We start from the raw sequence: 27606 nt of genomic DNA, 5'->3' as shown, positions 1-27606 counted from the left end.
GTGATTTAGTGGAGTTCAGAGCAGATGCCAAAAAGCAACAACAAAAACAACAGAAGAATAAGGCATACACAGATCCTATAAATACTTCTGGCACTGAGTAGTCCTTCTATAGGGCGTAGCATCTGTAGGATTCAGAGCAAACCTATAAGCCCTCAAAGCAAATGACACAAGGATATGAAACTCTCTCCATTTCCACCATCACCATAGTATTGCTTCATATGATGTCTTCTGAGACAACGTGTCAGTGCATTATGCAACAGAAAAATTAAACATTCAAAGGTTCCTTTTCCAGACTGGCTGCGTCTCTTAATTCATTTAGCAGCAATGATCTCCCAGGATTCTCTTAAAAAAATAAATGGGTTAAACTGATGAAGTAATTTTAATGTGTGTTGACAAAGGTCCAGAATTAATGTACAATTACATTAGCTAAACTGGGGACTACTCTGCTCATCCCCCATAGAAATGTTGTCTTCTTTTATTATTTAAAGCTTCTATTAGTATATATTTATGTGCAGAGGAAAGAACTATATCAAATGCTAATTCACTGAGAAAACATTTCTGCATTTTCTACAAAATGACACTGGAAAAGCCATGGAAGATGTATTTGTTTCATTTTGAAGTTTCTTCTACACTGAATTTGTACACAATCTTTTTCTTCTCCCCTTTTATATCACTGCTTTTTTTTTTTTTTTTTTAGGGATGGGTTTTTCTTTCTGCTTTTTCTATTTTTTTTTCCTTCTTTAGGGATGGGAAGTGGCATCGGTTTTGCTGCTTTCTGCCAGCAATGTGACCGAAGGCTGCAGCAATGTGACGAGCTGCTCTGAGGCCCACTCAGCCTTGTCAGCCCCACTCTATGCTAAACGCTTTGGCCTGTGCTAAACTAAACGGGACTAATTTAGCTAGTTCTGAGTTTATTTTTAACTATGGATCGCTGCGCCAGTAAATTGTGAATCCCACCCAGAGTGCCAGAATATAGGTAAGCCTACTCGCTAGGCCTGTCGTTTCAACATATGCAAGCAGGTATTGGTAGGGGTGGGCTTGCTCTTGAAACATTGCTTTCTAATGACCGAAGCCATGGAAAAGCAGATAACAGTCTCTCTGGTAAACTAGGGAGGTTTTGTTAAAGAAATCAATACCATCTTGAAAAGAAGTTTGGACAGAGCATTCATTTATGTCAATGATAAAAATCAGTTTTCAATCCCTGTGCTTCTAGCCCCACAGTGACAAGCAGCGAAGTACAAGCTAGAACAAAACCTCAAATTCTGATCTTTCTCAGTGATAAATTGCCTATCTTCACTTAAGAGTACAAGGTCACATGGATTTTGTATCTGGTACTGGAAGATAAAGCAATGCTTTAACGGTCTCACCAAGGAACTGTTTTCTTAAGGTCAAAAGATGCTTAAAGAATATTATTTTCAAAGACATCTGGTGAGCCCCCATTCCTTTCCCAAAACCCCTCAAAGCACTATTTCACCTCCCACAGTACTGCAGTGCTTTGACTACGCCACTCTCACTGCAGATATGTTGGCCTATTTCTTGACTATAAATTGCAACTATACTTTAACTGAGTTAGGAGGCAAATGTGTTGTAACACAGTCTGCCAACAGCATGATATTTGTGGTGTAAAGGGATTTTGAGCTGACCGCATAAGGAGGAATTCCATTTTGGGGACCTTAGGTTTTAAACTGTGACACCAAAGGCTGCCCCAAAACCCTGTGATGGATACAGACAGTGTCATGATTATCGGGAGAAAATAAATAAATAAATAAAAATAAAACACATAGGAAAAACATTACTCATTCCAGTAGCAACACAATATAAAACAGCCCAAAACTTCCAGCATTTTTACAGAATCATGCAAATTTCTTAAGGAGTGGGGTGAGAGGAGAACCAACCCGGTTCGGACAGCCCCCCTCCACACACCACGAACAGTATGTTTTTTACTTTATCAGTGACAGGACCAATTCGACCAACATCTTCTCAACAAGTTTGCAAAACGTAGCTTAGATTCTTCTTCCCCTACCTCAGAAAATGGCAGCAGGCAAGAAAGAAGAAACCCCCCCCCATTGTGAGCTTTTTGCTCTGGGTCAGAGCACAGCCAAGGACAGGAGCAGTGAACGGACACCTGAAGAGGCTGCAGCTGTATGAGCTGTGTGTCCAGGAATACCCCACCCACACATCTTCATGGGGAGTTAGCAGGAATTCGTCTCAGCAAAAATCCGTGACACTTACCTTGTGTCCAGCATCATTCATGCCACTGCTTCTTCTCCATTTAACCCAGAAATGGTAAAGAAAAGTTAAATACATTTGTTTTTCTGAAGTTCAAAGAAAGAAAAAAAAAGAAAGTAAAACTTTTTGACCTTGAAGAAGGGCTTACCCCTCTCCTAGTAATATATAAAATAAAATCATTACTACAGAGTTAGTGACGTCTCAGACAGGACTACACGATCTCTCCCATAGGATTGAAGACTGATCTACCTCAAATTCTGGGATAATACTAAAAGCTGTCAAAAAGATGCAGTAAAGATATATCTTTATAATAAACGTATTACATGCTTGCAATGACTGATGGCAAACAGAAGAGTTGGATGTCAAATGACATGAGAAGGTTGAAGAGCTTTCCTTTATGAATCATCAATCCAATTTAGAATATACCGTTTCAGTTTATTTCAAGCTGATGTGTTATTGTCTTGTACCTTAGCACACTCTTCCCTTGTTTCAATGCAGACCCAGAATTTTTGTGAAGATAGAAGTTTCATTTTAAGAGCACCTATTTCCATTTCCTGTATTCTTGAATTGAAGCTCAGGTTAGTAAATACTTTTATATATGTATATATACATATACATACATATATATATATATATTCCTGAATATTAAACTAGGCCCTGACTGCTGCTGGAAACACCAGGAATTGCTAGGTTGCCATCAGAAACAATGAACTGGTATTTAATTCTGTATCACTTTTCCCTGTGTCCATACCGCTTTAGTCTATACTTCTTCCCAGATAAAGTTTGGAAGAGTGGAAAGAAGACTTTTACTGATAAAATGACCCATTTACGTGTACTATAAACACAAAGTTACAGGTTGAATTCTGATCAAGACAGCTCTTCTAGGTAGAAATTTCCTGGTGAAAGAATGCATCAGTCTTATATTACAAATAATCTGAACATAAACAGATTTTATTGTTATTGCTTTAGATAAAATCTTTTTCCACTTTCCAACAGTTTATATAATTTCACACTTACAGGAAAAAATCCAAAAGTTTTTCAAATGGGATTCAGTCACAGCTGCGCTATCATAAATCCAGAAAACTAAAATGTGCTGTGAGACAGTTTGGTTAAACATCATTTTATTTTCCTTCACACGAACCAGCTAGTATAAACATTAACAGCAGGGCTAGGGAACTTTTTCAGAACATGTAAATGGACAGAAAGAGACAGCAAAGACACGAGGAAATGCAGCAATAAAGGAGGCTAGAAGAGGAGACTGCAGAGCACTGCGGAGCCAACGATGGGAACGAGCAGATGAAGGGAACTGATGCTCTGGAGCCGGATGGGCACTGGGGGAAGGAGGGAGGGAAGGAGGGAGGGAGCATATTCCATGCAGCCAGCTGCGATCCCAGGCTGATGGTAACGAGAGGAACCCAATGGAAACACTGAAGATAAAGATGGGAGCAGGAAGAATGTTTCACAATTGCATCATCTGTGTAGTTGAGAGGGACTTACATTTTCCAAGAAAAAAGTGGTAGTGAGCACCTTGTAGTCTTCCCAAATCAGTTACAGCATTTAAGCACCATTTTCTCTCTCAGAATGCCATTCCTCAATCCTGATCAAATTCTCTGTCCTTCACGGAGCACCTCGCCTTGCTGCTGCTCCGAGTTCTGCACAAAGCACGCGCTCACAGAGCAACGCTGCTCATTTATGGCTAGTTTGAAGCACCTAGAAAAAGGGCAAAGCCTTTGCTTCATTTTTGCAAAATGATCACCCTGGTCAGTGACACTTTGACACTGCTGCAGCTGTTCTATCTGGTGCAAACAGAAGGAATAAGATGTCATTTATTGCTCAACAAAAGATGTTCTGTGTGACTGTACGTTTGGGGTCTGTGATAGTCCTGCTGCCAAACACCTGCATTTATTCAGACACGTGTGAAAGAATTACATTGTGATTCATATTTATCTTCTCAGACACCAACCACAACTAGGTAAACCAGTGAAAATTAATTGGGAAATCTGCTTCAACATTGCAGGTGTAACATTCTTCACGCATCACATAAAAGTCTAAATAACTGAGTTAAAAAAAAAAAACACAACAATTTAGTTCAACATTTGGGCAACTTTGCTATAGCAAATACATCGCTTGATGTATTGATGGATAATTTTGTACTTTCTTCAGTTTTGTCTTTTCTTACATATTTCTCATGTCAGTTATTACTTGCCTCCTTTCATATGACTAGCTAGATTTGCCCCTTGGTTCTGCTTAAAGTGGTGTAACATTTATTATCTTAAATAACTGGTAATCTATACAGGTATTTTTATAAGAATTCTTCCAACTCGTTCTGTTTAGATCAAAGCTATCTTATCGACAGAGAAAATGAATAGAAGAGCTTCCAATGAGAGCAGTAATAAAAGAACTTTCAAAGAGAGCAGCGTTGTGCTCTATAACTGTAAGAGTGGCCAGGTGTGATTATCCGCCTTAATTTACCAGTTTACTTACACTGGATGTTTTGTTCAGTTAAGGCAAGAGAGATTAAGCACAGAAGTGAATCTACATCTTTTGCCATTCTTCCCTGTAAAACTGCTGGCATACCAATGCTGCTAGCCATCTTGCCCTTCAGTTTTTGGAATTCCAGTTGAGCCCTTCCCTGCCACTGGCACCGAAGCCATCTTTCCTAAAGCTACCGAAAATTATTTGAGCAGTGGCCAGCTGCACTAAGAGCGAGAGGCTGAGATTTTCCTCACAGCAAGCAGCCCCAGCCAGTTAACTGGCGGCATTCAGCCTGTTAAGAACTACCCCAACCCAATCATCCTTTTTCTATGGTATACCGAATGACTGGTCACCCAGAACCGCTCTTGTATGTGAAATGAGAAAACAACTTGAGCAGTTCACCTGGCTGAAAATGAGAAAAGTTTGAACACACATTATTAAACTCAGTTGGTGTTCAAGGACCGTGAAATCATATTGCATCATTTCTGACATTTACACACTTCCTCTTGTTTTGTTCATTGTGTTTGATAAATGACTTCCATATGTATTTTGAATTTAATGAATGCATCAGAGACTGTTTATTTTCCATAGTAATTACTCTGCAGTTTAAAAACACAATGCAATTCTTATTTTTTCTCTTAAATAGAGAGAAGGAACGAGTACTCTGGGTACCAGCTTCTGCTATGTTTGGTCATTTGTTTTATTCAAGAGGTTTTCCAAGAGAAGCAGAATGTAAGATTTTGCACTCCATCTGTAATACATGGTAGAACTAATTCCAACATTTTCTTTAGGAATACCCATGATGCTGTGAAAATTTCAGGGGAAAAAAGCTAGAAAACAAGTATGGTTTAAGTCTATTAGACAGAAATTTTTTTACTCCTACCAATCATGGTCAATTTACAACAAAAAGGCTAAAAACTTGTATCTTCTATTTTAGCCTAACGTACTCTTAAAGTTTCCCATTACTCTTCACCAACATTAATCTTTATTTTGAAGCCCTTATAATTATGTTTTAATAACCACTTCTCTCATCAATGGATACAATGAATGTATTACGTTGCTGAGAGAGACAGAGAGCAAGCGCGAAACAGCATCACCAGAAAGCTTCGTAATTTTTGTTAATATTTGCCTTCATTATTTCTGAATGTGTTGTCTTCAGAGTTTTGTTCAAGTACCAAACATTTACACCAGCCTAAGTGTAAAGGAATGGGAACATTGAAAGTCAAATTTGGCTCCTAAAATCAGAATAATGTAAGACATGAATACAAAAAATAAGCACAGAGATGAAGAGGAGGGAAATTACTAAATCTATTGCTAGAGCACTGTCAGAAACAAAAAAAAAAAAAAAAGCCTTTTCATCTAGTACTGCTCTTCCAACACTGACTTCATTGTTGGGGATAACACTGCCAGAGGAAAATGCTTTCCAAGTATTTTATTAGTAGTCCAGTACTTTAGTTACCAAGCAATCTTTCATGAAAATTTCCTTTCCATCCTATATTTTCTAGGAATAGGGCTATGACCACTTTATCTCAGTGCACAGGTTATTTTTGAAACAGCTGCTGAGGTTGACATGGCCAAGAGCACTCCTCTTTCAGCCACCCCACCTTTCATGTAGTCACATGCTACTGATGTTCACGCTTATTTTGTGTGTCTCCACTCTTGAGTTACACACATAAGAACAACCACATTGATATGTCTGTCTTTTCCTTAAGTGTCACAAAGCTGCCAGTGTTTCAGACAACACAGTCCAACAACAATTCCCATCAAGAAAAATGCTACAACTCTTGCCATATTTGGGAGCACTTTCTTTGAAACTGAACCTAGGTTTGTCCCAGTGAAGCACTGTACAAGGAATGTATATTGCCTGATATGGTGTGCTCAATTGTTAAGCACAGCAGTCATTTTATATCTGTATTTAATTGGGCAGCTTAAAAAGAAGCACAACTACTGAGCAATTTTGGCAAAAGATTCAGTGTACTGTCAGTATTTATGGTATATTTCCATTCTTAAACATATTGATTTATATTTAAAAAGACCTTAGAGTTCACCCATGTCATTTAAATAGGATTTTCACAGCAGCGATGCAGATTCCATAAGCTCGGACGAAGCTTACCCAGCAGTTGTTACAGCACAAGTGTGGGAACGCCTGTCAAAACAAGTTCTCAGGTAGCATATGAAAACTTTCCCTTCATCCTCCCCAGGGCCATGCTTCGTTCCTCCTAAGAATCACATGAAGATATATAGGAGACTTAACAGATAGAGAATATTTAACAGCTGCTTCACATACATTGGTTCTTTTTTGCACTTATCCTTTTCAAATATCTACAGAGCAGCCATGCATAGACTAAACTTCAATTATCAAATCCAAGTATCTTCAACCAGACCAAATAAGAAAAGATTCAAGACCAAGTATATCCTTACACTTCTCCATTAAAAATTAACTTTTTAACAGGACTTCAGCATCTGAGGAATACACAGCAACATACAGAAATTTCTTGTGTAAAGTGCAAATATTCAACCTAGGAGCAAGAGCTAACTAATATAAGAAAGCTAACCAGAATTTTGTACTTATTTAGTCTTTACTCTCTCCACTCAACATGCTAGCTAGAATGCCAGGTATGGGGTTAGGTTTTAACATAATAAAACCCAACTACAAGGAATTTAACTAGCTTAGATTGGACCTAAAAGAATCCTCTTACAAAGACATTGGCAAAGCCACTTCATCACTGACATAAGCCAAATTTGTACATGTAACCCCAGGGCTCTTAATCTAGTTTTATGATTTTGTGTTAAAAATCCATAAAACATCTACAATCATTTGAGTGTCTGGATTAAAGTCAATTATGTGGGAATTAATATAATTCTGTCAACTTCAATGAATTCACATCCACCTTGCAGTAATCCTGAATTTAACTGAAAGTACATAGCTGGAACTTGAATCAGGATGCAGAGCATATGGTACACTTTCAGCTGTATTTTGGAAAACTAAACGACTCAGATATTTTCCCCTCTGATTTTGTTCATCACTTGAGTGCTTTTTTCTCGGTTTGCTCACAGAAGCAGAATTTATACATCTGTTCAACAGAAGGCTGAGGGTGTTGGCCATTTGACTTTGTCATTCCATTTAGAAACCACAGTCCACTATCCAGTAACTCAAACGAGCTTTCTATTAACTATCCAGATACGTGGCATCTGCTGCCCAAACCATATCACAAGGCTCTTCACCTGTGTACATCTACCTCTACTCTGCTGCAACAGCTGCTCATGCTGAGATTTGTCTTCTCAATGTTGTTTTATTCCCCACAATAATCTAAGCCAATTAGAAAATCAAAGTTGTATGAAATAGAATACTTTTTATTTTTTATTATGTTTTTTAAGCTAAGCACATACTAAACAGAAAACTCCTCGCAGACAGTAGTGGTTGACTGCAATTTAAGACACTATCTTTAGGAACTGAGGCAATAGCTGTGGGAACTCTCTCCAAATGTCACCATGTCCATGATCTGAGGCACCTAGTTGGGCAGTTTCTCAGCTGCGAACGTTTTCGCAGTGTACCCTCTATGCCTTGAATCAGGCGTTTATACTTCCCCATCTTCCAGTGAGCCAATTTCCCAATGTTCCAGGCAGACTGAAAAGCCCGGGCACTTAAAGGAAGGATGGGTGGAAGACTAAAGGATTGAGCTTCATCTACTTTGTCACTAATTGTCTGGTGTGAAGATTGAAGGGTGTTCTGCACCAAAGCTGATTATACTCAATACTGATCGTGACAACTACATAAAAGCTATGAGTGCATGTTATAAAGGTGAGTTCCATGAACAGTCAAAACCATGTCATTTGAACTATTGAATTTTTAGAGTTCGAAGGATGTTCACAGATATATATATATAAAGAAATTTGAGACCTTAAAATAATGCTTAATATCATTCAAAGTACCATGTTTCCCACATCAAAGATCAGAGGATACATGATCAACACATCCAAGTGGTCGAGCATTTAATACTGCCTCTGCGAGGATTCAGATTCACAATGTGGACAGAAAATATACTGGGAAAAGGAACATGACATCTTCAAAAATAACGTTACCAAGCTGCCTGAATGTTTTATTATTTTGCACACACAATGATCAGAAGTGCACAACAAATTTAATTTGTTACCTCATAAAACCAGCTATAAAACTATCACTATGAATTATGTGTATGTAGAAATCACAAACATTATCAAGGATGTGTAATTTTAGGTAGGAGCTTATTTTTAAGATTCTTTCGGCAACATGCAAATGTCTTCCTTGGATAAACATTCATAAAATGGCTAATAAATTAATACCATATAGTAAATGGGGCAGGTGGGCCATTTTCAGAGGCTCAAGCGTGAAAATCAAGAAAGATTTACAACAAAAAGCCATGACAAAGGTATGTATAGAATAACTATTTGGACAAGATTGTTAAAGTGAGATTAACAACCAATCATCAAGAAAAGGTAAGAGGAGGAGAACTTTTTATTTCTGAAGATGCCAACAGCATCTAGTGTCACTGGACAAAGGCAGACATTATGAAAACTGTTCAAAACCCTTTCTGGACACTCCACTAAAGTGCAACCAGGCGAAACCGCTTACTAATAGACTGTGCTGTTATTTTTTTTTCTAAAAATAAATAAATAAAATAATAAAAAAAAAATCACACTTCAAATAACTATTTGAATGCTAAGCGGTCTTCAGCTTTTGTAAGAGAATTTGGCTGAACTGTTGAAATGGCTTGCTGCACTTATGCATCAGTTCACATCCCAAGGCCATCATCTCACAGAGTGCATAACTAAAAATACAGTGTCTCACAGACGGGGAAAAGGGTCTATCTGAACAGATTATCACTTACAAAGTTGACACAGAGCACTTGTGCATACTGAGACTCTGAACTTAATCTTGTCTCTAAACCACAGGAGCCTGGTGCATGGTAATTTAGTACTGTCTGGAAAAAGAAGTCCACCCCATGCAATGAAAGCGAGGCTTGTAATCGTCTGGCTCAGTCTTTATAATGTCACCAAGATAAACCCCTGGTTAGTAAGAGTCAGACGCTCACACAGCTGGAATCCTGGTCCACTCCAGCACGTCACCCCCTGTGTTAGTGACAGGGCATGGGCTGAAGCGCTAACCCTCCAGCAATGAGAGCCAGAGCAGTTACAGTGCGAGTCAAATGGCTGAGGATCCCTAACCAGAGCTCCGGGAGGAGCAGTGCAGTTAAGGGTACACGGCCAGAGGATGTATGTAGCCTCCCAGCTTTGGGAGGAAAAAAGTGTAATGAAAATCTAAGTATTTCTTCAGCTCCTTTTAGCAGTCATCTGGCACGTAAACAACATAGACAGGTATTTAGCAGTCGTAACTGACTGAAAATAAAAAAAGAAAACAAGCTATTTCTGCAAGCATTCAGATGACTTTGTCACCACTTAATATATTTTAAGTATGACAAAATCTATTAAAGGCTCAGAAAATTAATATCCTCCCTATTACAGAGGCACAACAGAAATCACATTACATTTCGTCTCGGTGAGCTTTCAGACACCCTCATTTTAGTTTTGCTGAAGATCACTCATATTTATCTCAAGCACAGACAAATACAAATTATTCTGAAAAAAACAGAGGGGGTGAATGTTAAAGTCTGCAGACACTTCTGTTTTAGGTTTCAAAGAGTTCAGCCCTGAGAGCTTTCACTAATCATATGTAGTAGAGTTGGAAACAGGCAGCCTCTAAAAAAGGCTTCATAGGACAAATGCACTAACTTCCATTCAGAAATCAGGAAGAATTAAATCTTCCACTCATTTTGCCAATACATTCTCAACTCCTCATTATTTGAGTAAGGAAAAGTGTTACAAAGCCAGCCTCACAGTGGTCCATGTGAGAATGTGATTGTGACAGGAAGGAAAAGACACCTCTAGCACAAGCTCTGATGGATATCAGAAGATCTTATCCGTCACAAACAGAAGAACAACTTTTGTTAACTTTACAGTCATGGATGGAAATTTTGCAGTTATCTGCATTATCAGTAGATACTCAAAAAACAAGAATCCTTCAAAGCAGTCAGCAGTCTGGTCTCTGCAAGGAGTCAACAATTTCCACCAACAAAGCTCTCAGTTCCTTCCTGCACTATGAACCGTGCATCTCAGAAGTGACCAGACTGGAAAGAGCTTTTGTTCACTCTGTGCAGTGCCCGGCTTTGTGATTTACACAGTTTGCCTGCAACTAATGAACTGTTTGCAAAATAACCAACAGTGACATGAACTTACATCAAAAACTAAGGCAGCTAAGATTGCTAACTGGGGCACCTACTTCTAATGACACCAAAACGCTGATCCAAGTGTCACAGATACAAAAGAGAGAAAGGGATTAACAATTGCAACTAAATCCTGTGCTTGGTCATAGAGAGAAAACAGACTGTGTGACAGCCAAAAAACTGCACACTTTCTCCAAGGAACCAAAAAACACCTTAAGACAATTGTGGAATTTCCACCTGAAATATAAAGTTGCAGTGTCTTTTTGTCTGGCTTTCATGTGACAAAATCACAGCATCAAACTCAAGCTTAAACATCAGATAGTGATAAGAGGGGGGTCTGGCATTTACTTGAACTGTATTCAGGACAATGATAAACAAGCTGTTGTGGTCTCTTCAGTATAAATGTCAAGTAAACAAAAATAAACATCATAAAACTCCAGCAGTTGGGAGCGGTAGATATTCTCCAATGTCCAAAAGAATGTGAGGCACTGAAGGGGCAATGAAGTCATTCATATTCCTTATACCAGGATGTGCACCGGGGAAGGAAAAAAAAAAAGCCAGAAAAACAGCTCAATTAAAATCCCAGAAAGCCTAAACAAATGAGAAATGCTTTTGTGTGGCTGAACTAACACTTCGACAAAAGCTGTCGCTCTCCACTAGCTCTTCTCTCAGTCTGAAGATGTTAGGAGATTGCACACCCACAGGAATCATTCTAGAACTTGAGTCCTGCCTCAGCACTGCCCTTTGTTTTTTAACAGTTGCTCCTTACGCTAAGAACAGTCTAAAACCACTTGGCACCACCCCCTGGTTTCACAGAATTCAGGTACCTACAAAAGAACTTTCTGCAATCCTAGGCCCGGTGACATCAGCTTTACATAGCGTAGTTGGTCAGATGGCAATGCAATACTGCAGAAAATCACAGTATAACCAACAGCATGAATACAGCTCCTGAGGGAAGCTCTGAAGGAGAAGAATTCCAGATTTGGACTGTCTGGAGCCCTAACACCCTGTACTTCTCACCTCAAAGTTCAATAGTCTGCTGTGCTCTGCAGAGAGGTAACCTGAAAAGTGGTGGTGGATGTTCATCGGAAGAACCGCGGATTTTCTGTACCAGCATCAAGTAAATCTCATCCTGAACTCATAAGGCTTCAAGTCATTTTAGGCCTGACATTGATTTTTATGTAATTTTTGCATTCCATACCAGTGGTCAACAATATCTGCAAAGCTGCGGCTTTTGTTGTGTGACTTCCTCAGTTTCTGAACCCTAATGACCAAGAATTATGGTTTTCACACACTTGCCACGTCAGGCCTTTGTGATAAGGAAAAAGAACCAATGTTTTGGTCTTTGATTGACATGAAAAAGTTTCATACCAAAACACACTTTACTTTGAGGAGCTGGTAAAAATGAGCTCAGGCCAGCTGTTCTCACTGGTAGGAGTTGCATTAACTTATTTGTTATTATTTACACTCCTGCCAGCACTGATCACATTCAGCTCTTGGAGACAGTTTGGAACTTTCTCATTTTTAAACATGCCCTCCTTCTATCCCAGACATGAGCTCAGCATTGTTTACTTGTGTTCCTGAAGACACTGGAGCCTGTGAGTGTGCTGTCAGAAAGGTGACCAAGTACCCTGGGAAGACAGAAGAATTTTGTTTTCTTCAGGAGATATTTGGATGAGTGCTTTTTTATTTGCAGTGTGACTTGAAGCCTGTTACCAGCGCAAACACGGTCTCAATCATTTATAAAGAGGGTCTAGAAATCTTTGGTGGCAATACTGGATATCACGCTCAGGATTTGTTTTCTTTGTGCACTGGAGTGCAACTGGAAAACAGTATTATGCTTAATTTCTGTATTAGTTTAGTATCCACTCTCACTTCCCTAAAATAACATCCTTTATTTCTAGTCCCTAACTGTCACCCTGGGGAAAAAACCTCATATAGTAAATTATGTTTGGAAAATGTATTTAAGTGGCTGTCAGAAGTGCATAATTTTAAAATAGTAAGAGCAAAGGCAGAGTGCTGTGGCATTTGGCAAGAAAAAAAGTTCACTCCAAAAAAAACTCTTTCTTCGTACGCACAATAATTTCCCCAAATAAATAATGCCATTCTTATTTATGGGATGATACAGATCTCTTCTGAACACTAGCACAAAAATTACAATTAACTGACATGAAGCATAATTTAGCTTGCATTCTCTTGATTAAGCACCCATTGGCAACTGCTTCTGAACTATGAGGATTCATAATTAACTTGAGATAGAAATCCTAATCCTAAATGAAAAATAGTAAACCTAAGAGCAGCAAAGAGAAGATTCTTTTATAATAAGATATATTCGACTTACATACCTGGCATCTTTAATTTAGGAACATGGGCTCGTGAGGAATGGCAGAGATTTGGCTAGATTACAAAGTTAAATATTTCTATATTCATCAAGCTTGATCACGAGCAGCCCAAGGTTGTACCTTGTTCCTTCTCTTAAGTTTCTGCACAGGGAATCTTAAGCAGCTTCTCAGTTGTACGTACACCTCTCCCACAGATCCATCTCACCCCACATTCCACTGAGCCTATTTTCCTTCCTAAGCTTTCCAAACAATCACTCCCTCATCTCCTGGAGAGGCAACCAGGAACAGGGCTTGAAACTGGAACAGAACAACACCTGATGAAGTAAGCAGCTTGGCAAGCAGGCCTGTAGTTTAACACACACCTTTCTCTCGGAACTACAGCTGGCTTTTTATTAGCAATACAGATAGCACAATTCACTCACAGAGTACAGACCAGTGAGAGACAAACACCCACATAAATATACACTGACAGAAAATAATTAAGACAAAGCAGTCACCCTGTTAAGCTGAAGCTCCCCGAAAAACATCTTTTAATTAGGAAACTCTTATTCATCCTTCCTGAGTGCAATTACTACTTGACACATTGTTTCCCTAAACTTCAATTTACTTCCCCACCCACCTGCCTGCCCCAACACAGTTGAACTAGAACAAGAAGCCCAAAAACATGTATGCTGCAACACTGCCTAGCCAGATGTTCCCATTGTAAGGTTTTTCTCAACAGACAGAACTTAAAGTTTCCTAGACATATTTTCTCCACGTACTCCCTGTAAACTCCCCCCAAAATTCAGATCTAAGCAAATCACACACAAAGAGACAAATACTATCTGCCAGCATGCCCTGACCTAGCTCCAAGAGCCCAACTCTCTTCCTTCTGAGCGCACCATCTTTCTCTCTTTTATGAAGGTTGAAGTTTAACTACATTCAGATGTACCTGTTTCATCTCAGGAGGTACAGCTGACATTCTCAACTCTCCCAAACCCCCCACTGCTGTGCTGCACAGCAGGATTACTTCTACAGTCACAACCAGGACAGCACAGCTGAGAAAACTTCCCTTAATGGAATGAACTGGCCTACACTCTCACCCCATTTCTTCTTCATAGGAGCCATTAAGCAGCGAATTACCATGAAAAGTTACTGGCGTAGGGCAGGGTAGACTACATCAAGGTATCATCATTCTACATCTGCTGCTTTATCTGCATGGCAATGTCTAGCTGCAGCCTACATTTCTACAAAAGCAGTTCCAGAAGTACACTGTTTTCTTTGCTAAGAACATCAAATGTACCAAATGCTTATGTGGATATGACAGAGAATGAGAGCGGCATGTATAACCAAGTTATATCAAATTCAAGTATTGCCATATTTTATTTATTAAAGCTTCAACTTATTGATACCATTACAGCAGTCTGTATTATGCACACAGCAAAAAGCAAGGCACATGTGTTACCCACCTCCTGTGTGGGACAGTCCTGAAAGGCTCGGTGATATTCAAACATGTGCCAGTAGGACCTTACTAGGAGAAAGAATGGAAACATTCCCAAGTCAGCCTTTTCTTTTTTTTTACATTTCTTAATGTTCCGCCCGTACGATGAGCAACTCTATTGTATTTAGTAGTAACAAGAGAGGGGTTTGAAAACTATTCTCTTCTTCTGGTGGAGATTACAATACAGAAAACACAGGGTACGTACTTATTTTAAAGTACATAAAACAGGAGAGCAGCTCGCAGGATTCCTTTCACCTTACTGAAAGGCACTAATATATATATGTATATATATAAATCACTAAAGCTCCATTTCATTAGTTCATCAGTGGACTTCATATAAATAAGGGCTAATTCCTCAGTTTGTATTAGTTGACTTAAGACTCAGCTTTTATGTCTTGGACTTGGAAATTGCATGGTGCACGTCCCACCCCAAACCACTCTTTCTGCTTTAAAATGTATTAAAATTTTATTCTGAGATTAAGTTCTTGCATTTTGAATTCATCTATCCCAGACAAGCTTTGAAGATATGCCTTTGATGGTCTTGGGGCTGTTTCTCAGTCTTCATTCTTCTAATGCTGAATGACTCACACTTTACCACATGAGGATGTCCTTTAACATTCATGTTGTTGTGGCAGCACTCCGCATTTCAGAGCATCCATTTCATCACAGGCATTGCTCTGTTTCAAATAACTTCCATTTCAATCCAGTCAATGATATTTCACTATTCTATTATATGTGGTCATCTCACATTTAGTCAAAATACACCATTTCAGCAGGTCACATAGGAAATGACATAAACTAAACAAAAAGTCCTAGTAACAACAGCAACTGATTGATAAGGAACCAGTATGTTCACAGGGCCTTATTTAAACCCATTTTCCAGTGCATTAAGGCAGGGAAGAATTTAAAGGACAGACCAGATTTTTCCAAAAGCACATCAATTATTTATGAGTTTGAGTTCCAATTGAAAGTAGGTGGGAACCCTGCTACAAATGGCTCCAGCTCTAGAAAATACAAATGCTCACTGAATATACCATCAAGTAACCATAGAAAATTCTTCAGAAGACACAAGATCCAGAAATGTTAAGTTCTTCTGGGAAAGAAATAATTCCAGTAGGTTATACTGCATCATCTTAAATGGTACCCAGAAAAAATAGTGGAAGCATACACAACATTAGAAGCATAGTACTTCAGACCTTCTGGCATTCTTTCTTTTTACAGTAAAAAAGCAGCTAGCCCAAGTGAGAGTATCTTAGAAAAATGCAGCAACATTGCTCGCATGCAGAGATACAATCAAAGACAGGTTTTCAGATGGACATCATGCTAATGTGAAGGAAATCCACTGAAACTCACTGTAACCAGTATTTTCAAACTTTGAAATTTTGTTTTCAGTACTTCTGTGCAATCAGCTTGCGGTGACTTCAAGGACACCTCTGCCCATCTACCACTTATTTGAATGTTAACTTGGCTTCCTGTGTCCTGAATTTATTATGCAGAGCACGGGAAGAATTTCACAAGGGGTAGAATGGAAAAAGGCTTCTTCTGTCAAGAATAAAATATTAGCATTTCAGAACAAAGGATAACAATGACTGTGTTTCCAAAAGTATGCAAGCTTCCATTTGCTTCAATCTTGTATCTTATTTTGGCCATCATTAGAGAAGAGTATTAGAATTTAAAAAGGATATGTGCCAGGAGCTCCTTTTACCACAGTATTTTTTAAGTTATTACTGATAGATCATCTAATTGGCCCCAGGGAAGTCATGATTTCACAGCAGGGTATTAATGCACTTTTCCATTAAATCAGAAACACACAAACAAAGCAGGTCACAGCTTAATAAAATGAACAGTACAATTGCATTTGTAACACAAGTGTAAACTTTGACTGAAATTTTCTATATGTATTTTTTCAGCTGCAATAAATGCAGTAAACATTTTCATTAATTTTATTTTAGCAAAACTTAGTCATAGAAAGCCAGTGGTGTCATCTCCTCAGGCATTTTCTTATTTAATCAGGATGTTCTTATACCAGCAACTGAACTCTTTAAATTTAGCAAATGGTCCAGGGAGGTAAACTTAAAACTTCAGAGCTTCCGAAAGAACTTCAGAACTTTTAAAGTTTCAAACGTTCAAAGTCTTTTGAGTCAGCTGCAATTGTGTGGGAGAAACATAGCTCAAAAAGGAACAACACTGAATTGCATCTGTTCCTGAGCCTTACCAACATCAGAGAAACCCCTCTTCTTATTGTTTTCAAAGCTTTCTGTGCATCTATCTCAGCTCAAACAAATGAATTTTATGTGCATTTTTATTTTATTAGAACCTCATACAGAATACTAATTATCATTATTATGCTGGAAAACCATACTGTGCTCCTCCACAATAAGATGAGAAGAAATTTTGAAACAAAATATCACTTGTTTGTACCTTTAAAATAACTAACACTGGAAACACAGAATTCATCTTAACAAAGCTATGAATAGCCTAAATGGATAACAGCTAATTCAAATTTCTAATCTCCTACAACGCTGCAAGCAGAAAAAGCTAATTTTTAAATCTCAAACCAATTTGGACTGTTCTCTCTAATTGCTATTAAATCGTATGAAAGATTAAACTTTTGTTTTAATCATAAAACATCTTAGCATTTTTATCCTTCGATCTCCACATAACTGAAACATCATGACCTCTACCTCAGCAGTGGTTTTGTTATAACTGTCATAGGCTTCGTTCTCTCAAGCCTTAAATAGGCCGGCAATAGGAAAGCTGTAGCCAATACCACCACTGTCACAGATTGTTTCAGTGTTTATGTGAACTCTAGCAAGTTTTCTCCAGTGAGTAGGAGGCTCATCACGGGCAAAATAAATAAATAAAAACTGACCATGTTAGTATACATTTAGGTCTTGTCTTACACACAGTTCTACATAGCTGATCTTATAAAACATATAGCACTGATCCATTTATCATTCCAGCAGAATCAACCACCTTTAACACTTCATCAGCTTATTAAGAAACCAATATCCACATCAGGCAATGTTTTAAAAGAATAAAATAAAACTTTAAGAGAAAAGGTAAATAGCTTTTCTTTGCCACCACCGTCCGATACCAACTAGGATGATCATCCAGGATATCTACAGTTAAGCTATCCAAGACACAGCAGGGTGTCCAAAGGTGTCCCACAGAATGTAATAGACAAAAGCCGGGAAAACAGGACTATTTACAAACATGCATATGAATTTTATTTTGGCTCAGCCGTCTCTATTGGACCAGAATATTATTTACTTAAGAGAAGCAAATAATGATCTGTAACCAAAAGTTAATAATGAGGGCACCAGCATACATGCGGACAAATAAATTTTGTCTCAGGTGAAAACAGATTTTTATAAGATTTTCTGAATCTTCACAAATCATGTGAAGCAAGAGAGGACTTCCACCCACCCACAGCAGGTAAGTACTCTTACGGCCCTTAACACCAGTTTGCTCTTGTTAGTTTTCTCCATCCATAAGACCTCTGCTTGACAAAGGCAGATACGCCATGTACCATCATTGTCACCACCAGGGAAGAAACGGAGACAGTTGAATTATATTTCTCCATGCCCGCACCATAAGACCGTGGCAGCCCCCAGAATAATACAAAAGCATCTGCACAAGTGTGCGCGTGCGTCTACCAGCTTGGAGCGATTCCAGTCACCAAACTCACGCGGCACAGTGCGGCAGAACTGAACTGGGAACTTTCCCTGAACTCCTTCACCCCGGCTCCAAATCACAGCGCAGCTCCTGCAGCCTTCTCGCGGCGCGGTGCTGAAAGGCACGCTTCCTTCGGCAGTTCGCTGCTTCCTCTTGCTCGCGTGTACCCGGCCTCCTTCACCATCACATACAGCACTTCGTATGTGCTATTTGCTCTTTCTTTTTGGATAGGAAGGGAATATATTTAGCTGGTCAAGAAACCAGAAGTCTTTTTTAATTTTAACATGGCATTCCCTGGGGGGCTATCCCACTGAATGAGAGAGAATAATAACACGCTTCTGGAAGGGGCTTGGTGCTTCAGCCAGATTCTCCATTCTCACTTCCGCCTGAGTCACTCTCTGATCCCCCAGGCTTCCACGCAGCTGGGTGTCAGATTATTTTGGCTGGGAGTTGTACTTGCACAGTTGGTACCACCTGCTGTAAATTCTTCAGTCCTTGTTATCTCTGCAGCAGCTCTTGGCCTTTCAAAAGCTAATTCCGTGAAGAAAGAGGAAAGGACAGTTTGTGCTTGATGTTTAAACAGCAATTTTGTTTTCAGAAACTCTTCAGATTAATAGTTTTGATTATATTTTAAGAACTCACAGCATGACACAATGAACTATCAAATCCTGTTGCTGCTATCAGTTAAAGAAAGCCAAACTCCATGCTGTTAGGTCGGATGATCGGTGGTACAAACCTAATGTAGTGCCAAAGACTGCAGTGGAACTGCTTTACCTGCAGGTAACAAAGCTACTCTGAAGTTGTGTAAATAAGGGAATAAATGTTCATTGTAGCTCTCTATATAAAGAGCAAGCTGTTAGGTGCAAGGCAAGCTGTAGTACATTTCTGTTATCCCACCACTCAGAACAGTCAGCATTTTTTAGAAACACGTTTTTAGCACTGAGGATACCATCAGTCAAGTAATTAGGGAGGTAACAGAGATAGCGTCGGAGTAGTTACAGGAACAGCTGAATTTATATTCCTTAACAAGACGTACTCAAGCTCACTGTAACTGCAGGACCTGAGTATTACACAGGACTGAACAAATTAAGTATCTACGAGTGCATTCAGATTGCTGCAGTCAGGAGATAAGGGTATGGACCCAAACTACTTTGAGAGAAAAAGGTATATTTTACAGTTAAGAGAAAATCTGAATTCAAGCAAACCAAATTTCACAAGTCAAACCCACTGCTAACCCAAAAGTAGATCCGAACAGCTCAAATTTAAAGAAAGTTCTGCACTCACTTGGCTGTACAGGTAAGTGGACCCAATTTAATACTGTGTGGTATTTACAGAGAAATCATTGAATGAAGAAGAAACTCATCATGCTTTGGGCATCTTTAACCTGGTAAAAGAAACAGCAGCATTATGCTACTGTGAGAAAACTGACCATTTGTTCCCTGCCTTCCCATTCCCCTACCTCCACCTTGTCCAGAGTTTAACCAGAAGCACTGAGAGGTGGAGAAGGGGGAGGAAGGTATTTTTGGTTATATGTAGTTTGCCCTTTCTCTGTGGAAAGTAAGCAACAACAAAAAAGTTAGTATCTGTCCTAAGAGTCCAAGTAGCTACGAGTAAGAATAAACCGTTACTTCATAATTACATCACCTGGCATTTAACTGATACCATTTCGTCTCCTCAGAAGACGGAGATGTGGCGCCTCAGAATCTTATAAATGGCAAACAGGTTGGATTAAGGAAAGCAAATACTTTATGATTTTTGTTTAAATACAATTATGTATTCTAGGATCAGAAAGTAGTGCTAGCCATATATACCTACAGTATGGGGCACATATAATGCCTGGTTAATATGTATTTTAACATTCATGTATCATTAAATATGCAAATAAGGTCTCAGACAAAACACATCATACGATTTAAACTAGTCACGTGTTACCACAATAGATTTTTTTTCCAAAATGTATCTCTGCATTAAAATTATAAAATCCTTGAAACTTTTCCTTCTTCTCTGAAAAACAGGCATTTTTCTACTCATCTCTCAGTCTTGTGTGTATTTAGAGACACCCTTGTCCAAAATCTTTCCCTGCCTAAATAGGTGGTGTCTTTAAAACTTCTTAAGGAATTTAATAGGTCTGAAAACTCTTAGTAGGCTACTAAATCCGTCTGTAAATCCTAGTAAATTCTCAAACTGCCCATTCTCACAGGGATAGATGGCCTAATTACAAATCCATTAAACACTGAGTTCAAGGGTTTGCTTTAACCCTGAAATTATTTGATCTGCATAACACTAATAGCTTCAGTGAAACAGATCATTTAAAAAAAAAAAAAAGACAACCAATAGGAAAATAAAGTGAAAAGAGGGTCAGAGAGTACAGTAACTAAGCATATGAGAAAAGTAAATGGAAATTGAAAAACACTGTGCAGTAAGGAAACAAACACTTTCAGATACAGGGGAAGACTTTCAGCTAAATAAATAAATAAATAAATAAATAAATAAAAGAATATCACTTGCATTGTGTAAGCGTTTTTTAGCCAAGTGTAAGTAAACCAAGGGAAAATATTAAGCTGTTGATGCCATGCCACCCCTCTACACAACAATACAGGACCAGTTCTCTGTCGCTGCGCCCGTGTTTCCCAGAGGTAGGGTGCTTCATCAGGGGCCAGACCCAGCCTCTGTAAGTGGCCAGCTGTCACTGCAGAACTCCACCAGAGGCACGATGATGCCTTTTAAGCTGAATGTAGAGCAGGTATTTGCTTTCATGGTAGGTGCTGTGTTTTATGCATGCTCAGACATATGGTACTGCACTCAGGCACCTAACTAAAGGGCAAAATTTTTCAGGGCTGAATGATATCCTATGACTTGACCTCACGGTTACAGTTATTAGAAGCTTTGCCACGGGCTTCAGTGGAGGCAGGACGAGTCCTCCCTGAAACAATCAATAGAGATTTATTTGCCGGCTTTCAGACTCATGCATACCAAAGTTTTGCTCTTCCTTACTTCAAGGCACTCCACAAAAGCCACTGTATACCATACAGAAATAGAAAAACTAATCTTATTTGATGTGACCCAAGAAGGATGGTTTGGAGCAGGACAAATCTCACTGCGCTCTGACAGTCCAGAGTCAAGGTGTTGTTTTTTTCCTCCCATTTTCTATACAATGCTTGTGTTATGCAAGCCTTGTACCTTGCCATTCATGATTAAGAAAAGACCAAAAAGAGACATTTAAGTAATGGACTTTGTTCAAATTATCTCATTGTCCAGAGATGTGCAGCCAGCTAATCTGTGACATTGAAACAGAACTTATTTTTCTTGCAGACTATTTGCTTATGTCATTCAGATGGAGAAAAGAAACTTTAACCTAGTATGCAAACAGCAAGAAAGAACAGAAAACTGACTACTAACTTCCTGCTATGCCAGGCAAGGTGAGGTTACTTACTGTTGTGATGGATTGTTTTCCAGTGACTTAGACAATATTTATGAATATTTTTAATCTCTCATCCTAAATTTAGACATTTCTTTCCTCTCATTTTAAATACCTTCCAGCCTTAATAATCCTCTTGATTATAACTGTACTCAACACTCTGAGCAAACATAGCCTTCAGTGTTTAGTATGTTTATTAGGTTTGCAGTATGTCAACGGCTCATCTTTTTAACATAATGACAATGAGAAGAATCACACCCTTTGGTGTGGTGTAACCTCATTAGTGGCTGTACCAGTCTGACATTTTTCCACCGTACTGAGAAAATACATACTCCAGGATCTGTTCTTCAAAGAATTCATCTCTCCTGATAAAAGGCTGCTTGTCTATAAATGGTCAAATGTGGCCAACACATGATACGGATGTGCAGTACTTCAGCAGAATGCCATCCTATACATAACACCCATGAGCTTGCCAGGATGCTATATTCAAGCATCCACATTAGCAAGGCTCATTTAAGACTTTACACAGTATCACTCAAAATTTCTAGTGCTAAATGCAAGGCTGATTATTGCCCTTCAGACCACTTCAGACCACTCAGAATCTGTTCTTTTCCTGGATATTATTAAAAAAAGTAGTCTGTCTTTCCCAAGTACCACACATAAGTTTTCTTCACCTGTTGGTGCTTTTACACCTTGGTTCTGAATCAGAACAGTTCCAGGCAGCACCGAGCCAGCACTCGGGTAAGGTATTCTAAAAGTACCGTTATCACAAGGAGGACAGTTCAGCAGGCACATACCCTTACAAAATTCACCAGAGCTTGGAGAACACACTTGATTTGAAACTTGGAGGAATCCAAAACAGCCCTCTGTTTTCTTTTTCAATAGAAGTACTTAATTGCACAAATCTGTTCCAACTCACGTACCCTCTGTCACCAGGATAGGACATTTCATAAACTCACTCCGTGCCTTCCAGTCTGAAGCCTGAGTAAGGCTGGTCAAATAACACTTCCTAGATGACCAAGACATATGTGGACTACAGAAAAGATCAAAACAAACAAACAAACAAATAACAACAAAACTAACAACCACACACCGCCAAGACCTGTGTTCGTATATTTTGTGGGTTGAACTTTAATTATCTTGTACAGACTCACTAGGCATTTCAACTCTGCTTCAAACAGTCCAATATATTATTAGCCTTCATCTCATTATTCAGTAGAATCTAGCTTCTATCATTTAGCCTGGAGAAATACAAAGCATGCATACGCTTTTCAAGTTTTTAACTCAAAATATTAGCCACCATCGTGGTCTGCACGTATCTCCCCTTCCGTGACTTGCTCTCTGTCCAGTGCCTGCTGCTGCTGTTGGCATCTCCTGCAGGAGCACACCCTCGGCACCCCCGCGCCGCCCGACCCACACAGGCCCCATCTCTTGGCGCCTGCCTCCACTTCCCTGCCCCGGGGCTCCTGGCAAGATCCAGCTCTGCGAGAAAGGCAGACAGGAAATTACCAGCCCTGAGGCCTGAGAATAATAAAGATGATGTAAATTCTAACAAAACAAAAATCCAAGTTTAAGCTTTTGAGGTGATGCAAGCAGCTAACTTCTCCAAAACACAAGTGTTTATGTTTAAACATGAAATACCTCCTCACGAACAAATACAAACAGGCAAGTAGGGTGGGTTGTTGTTTTCCTGTCGGCAACGACGCTGCGCTGATTCCTCACCAGGACTGACTCCCAAGGCACGTTCCCTGCAGCCCCACAACCCCGCCACATTTAAGCGCACCCGAGGCAGAGCCACCCCGCTGAGGGGTGACCTGAAGGGCCCTGCTCCTGTACCGCAGTGCATCCGGAGCCCTCCTCCGACGCGGGAGAATGGGCACAGGAGTCACTTAGCTTTGCTGCACTGGGCACCTCGGCCTTGGCCACCTCAGCCTCTGCCTCAGCCTCCGCCTCGTCGGCCTTCCAGAAGGTTCGGGGTGCAGCACGGCATGAGGTGCGAGCTGCCCACGCCTTGGCAGAGGCAGCGCCGCCTCCTCCTCAGCGCCACGCAGCCGCTGCCCTTTCCTTGCTGCTGAGCACAGCTTGCAGCAGCCGGAGCAGTCACGCAGCTCGCCGGCAGCCAGGCCCTGCTGGCGGCTCCCTGGGGTAAGCACAGCCGAAGGGCACCGCGAGGGAGATGCTGGGCAGAGCCCGGAGCATCGCTGGTGCGGCTGGCGCTGCATCTGGGGGGCTGCCGCGCTTGGAAGCCCAAACACTGGCAACTACTCGGAAACATCATGTGCTATTGGCAGCGTACGCGTTGTACGTCCGTGGTAGTCTCTGCTCCAGTAGCTGCTGGACTGAAGGCCTCTCTGTGCTTGTACGCTTTTTGCAAAGCTGTGGTTTTGAAGTGAACCGGAAAAGCCCAAGTGTGACTGAGCTTTGCAAAGTCATACTTGAACTGTGCAGGAAACATGGCAATTAACTCATCCAAATCCTGTCTCTTACCTCTTGCTTCTGTGCATACATTACTAATAACTTTTATGTGTTAGCAAATATCACATACAGTCTTACCTTACTTTATTTTTTACCCACTTCTTCCACAAAAAACACGCACTGTTTTCCAGTACCACAACTATGATCGCCAGTGTGGCGGGATCCTAGGACCCCCAAAAGCCTATTAGACTGTATTAATTGAAGCATTGTGTGTGGCTTTTAGGCAGGCTCAAAAATAGCAAAAAAAAAGCACTGCTTTTTGGACAAACATTTTTTCAGGCTTGCGAACACCTGCAAATCAGTTACGGTACAAAGACTGTCAGCTACAAAGACAAAGCTTTGTAATACAATACAATTAGACCTGAATAATTTAGGCACTGAAGCATATATGTGAGGCCTAGGCTGTTTACTTTCCTAAATGAAAAATCACCCAGACTTGGATTCATTATAAACGTACCCAAAGAACCCTGCCTATATTCCCAGCGTGTTAGACTCTGGCATCTACATTCTCCCACAGCCCCACCGCGTTCACCGTGCCCCAGACCAGGGACAGAAGGCAGGAGATTTTCCATTTTCTTTTGCTGCCTACAACATCGGACTTGACAGGGAGAAGAATGTAACAGGATTAGGATGGGCCGTCACAGTCACATAGGCAGCATTAAAGTTGGCAGCTGTCTGCTTCTTGAACGTTGACTTTGTTACTTTGGGAAAGTGAGCTTTCCCAAAAGGAAATACAACGAGTATCATCAACTCTGTTTCACAGTAATGTAAATGAGTCCTAATTTCCTAAGTGTCATCCAGAGGTCATACTGAGAATAAGGTCTTACTGCTGTCAGTTATTGTGACGCAGTTTGTTTTGCTCAGGGCCGGACAGTGCATTTTGTGTGTTCCGAACTACCCGCGGGCACAGTTTTTGGAGAAGCTTTCTTCTCTAGCCACTGATTTTTAGGAGGTAGTAGTACCGCTATGTCATCTTAAGTTAGTATAGACCAGAAACCTTTATTTTGCAAAGACGCTGATTTAATGACACTGTGTTGAATCATTAACTGGTTTTTTTTTTTTTCATTTTCTGACTCTAAATCGTCCACTGAGTATTATTTGGTTCTTTAAATTTACCACGTATTTGTTTCAATTTGGTGGTTGTCCATCAGAAGTACAGAGAACTGTCGGCAGTAGCACCAGACTCCATTAAACTTATCCCCGAAGGACGGACCTGCACACTCTTAATCCTGCTGTCTTTCTCACCGAAAGCAGGAAGATTACTCAAGCATAAGATAACTCAGAAGGGTCATAAGGACAAACCATTTATTATCATCTCTAAGTGTGAGGGTTTCATTATGTTTTCAATTTTGGGGTGAGCTTTCTGTTGTAGGTTGGGGGGGGTGTTTTTATTTTTTTTTTCTCATCTTTGTGAAATTATAATACCAGAAAGATGACAAAGCTGAATAAGAAGAAAGAAAATACTTAGAATTTGACAGTAATTAATGCAAGCTGTGATGTGCTCTTTGGTTCATCTTGGCATGAGGGTGTACCTTATCAATGCACAGAGTATTTCCATTAATAGAATGAGGCTGTACATCTTCTCTTATCTCTAAACTCAGAGGGCATACAAAATAATCACATACACTCCTGATCTCAGCTAGGAATTTGTAGAAGCTGCTCACAGGCAGAGCCTGAAGGTCACTGCAAGAAGGAGCTTAGTGTGTACACCACCTACTGAAAGCGCGCGAGGCAGCTGAGGCGCACCTCGGTGGGTGGCAGGGGGACAGTCCCGCGAGCCAAGGAGCGCACGCGTTCGCAGGGAGCTGTCAGCAGCGGGCAGCTGAGGGGCCAGCCTGCAGCAGGAGCGGTGTGGCTGTGCTGACCGAGGGATTTTCCAGCTCTATCGCAGGCTTACAACATAGTCTGCGAGTACAAGCTTCCTCTTTCTCTGATTGTCCGTGGGAGCACAGATAATGGGTTTTAGACAGGATACTACACTATTTACTTGGTGGGAGTTTTCCCTAAAGGAGGCCCACACAGGAATTACAGTACTTGAATCACAGGTCACACCTCCTTTAGCCTTCAGATATACTGATGTCCGACTGCTTTTCCAAGCACGAGGTTCTCCAAGAGTGGAAACTCTCACACTGCATGTCAGGCATGTCAGTTCTATCGGACTATTAAAAGATTTCCAGTCGAGTGTCTCCCTTTTCTCTCCCTTTGCGGTGAATAAGGCAGGTTTTTGGTTTACCTAAAAATTCTGAAAGAAGTCCTTTTGTTGCCATTTTAGTTGTCTGTCCACACACATTACCCTCTGCTTGTCCAGCTTTGCCGTAATTAGGGCCGTACAATAGTCTTAATGACTCATCTGTCCTTGCATTGATTGGTGAGATTTTGCACTGGTTGTGTCGGGGTGACTTGAAGGCAGCAGGTAATGTCAGGACTGACCTGCAGGAGCAGATGGCTTCTTCCAGTCACTGGAGTGGGACTCTGCAAGAATTAATGCAGGAAAGGCTGCAGGTGAGATGCTTACATTAATTTGAACGCTGACTCTAGAAATGGTAGAACCAGCATTTTTCCCACTCTTAACTGTAAGAAAATGCAACGTTTCTGTTCTCTAGACTTTTTTTCTTGCCTACTTTGGGTACTTACTATTGCCTTTTCTGTTCAGGGACTAAACCCTTTTTTGTTCTTGTTCCTTCTTCATATGCTCATTTTGCAAAAATGCTTCATTTTTACCTGCTCTGCTCTGCTGATACCTGGTTGCCCTCCCCTCTTCATTGCATGCGCTCCGTGGACCACTCTCTGCAGTTCCAGCACGAAGCCACTTCTCAGTTTCCACTTTTCTAAGAGCAGGGGAAGGTTGCCTCTCGCAAGCAGTGGATGTTGCAGCGTGTGTAGTTGGTGATAAAAGATTTCAGAAATTTCAGCTGCCGTTCGTGCCTTAGAGGCAATATGGGTGCCGTTAGGGAGGCAGCAAAAGGGAGCAGGGTATCTGGCTCGAGAGAGAGGAGTGGCAGCAGCTCGTACTGCTTCTTCTGGCGTTTGCCTCTTCATTAGTAAAAATGAAACTATTCGCACGAAACTTAGTAAGAAGGAAACGAGTATCTTTTGATATTGGCTGCCTGATAAATCCGACGGTAGCTCAGAGCTGCCTCTCCGGGCACGAAGTTGCAGCTGCCTCTCTCGTGAGCAGAAATCCTTGGGTGAGCGAGGACCTTAGAGCCTGCGGAGGGTACGTGCCTGCTTTAACTTGGCACAGGCACC

General features: G+C 40.4%; 1 protein-coding gene and 1 long non-coding RNA gene across 7 annotated transcripts in view; one reads left to right on the top strand and one right to left on the bottom strand.

Moving 5' to 3' along the window:
- Positions 1–27606, bottom strand: part of LOC106043522 (uncharacterized) — a 90390-nt gene that overhangs the window by 24940 nt on the left and 37844 nt on the right. For 3 of the 5 annotated variants that reach the window (XR_010833685.1, XR_010833688.1, XR_010833686.1), the window contains exon 1: positions 13310–19352. The exons of 1 other annotated variant lie outside the window; for it this stretch is intronic. This is a non-coding gene — a long non-coding RNA (uncharacterized lncRNA). Of the gene's footprint in view, positions 1–13309; positions 19353–27606 lie in introns of those variants that run through there. One more of the 5 variants, XR_010833687.1, reaches the window with a different exon arrangement.
- The window catches only part of MME (membrane metalloendopeptidase), a 40985-nt gene continuing 39833 nt past the window's right edge, over positions 26455–27606 (top strand). The window contains exon 1 of one of the 2 annotated variants that reach the window (XM_067002707.1): positions 26455–26859. The gene's annotated coding sequence lies outside the window, so the exon portion shown is untranslated. Of the gene's footprint in view, positions 26860–27143; positions 27575–27606 lie in introns of those variants that run through there. The other variant, XM_048059469.2, reaches the window with a different exon arrangement.

This window comes from Anser cygnoides, chromosome 9 (assembly GCF_040182565.1).
Source record: "Anser cygnoides isolate HZ-2024a breed goose chromosome 9, Taihu_goose_T2T_genome, whole genome shotgun sequence".
Lineage (NCBI taxonomy): Eukaryota > Metazoa > Chordata > Aves > Anseriformes > Anatidae > Anser > Anser cygnoides.
Note: the sequence above shows the minus strand (reverse complement) of the source record. Positions and strands in the feature narration are given on the sequence as shown.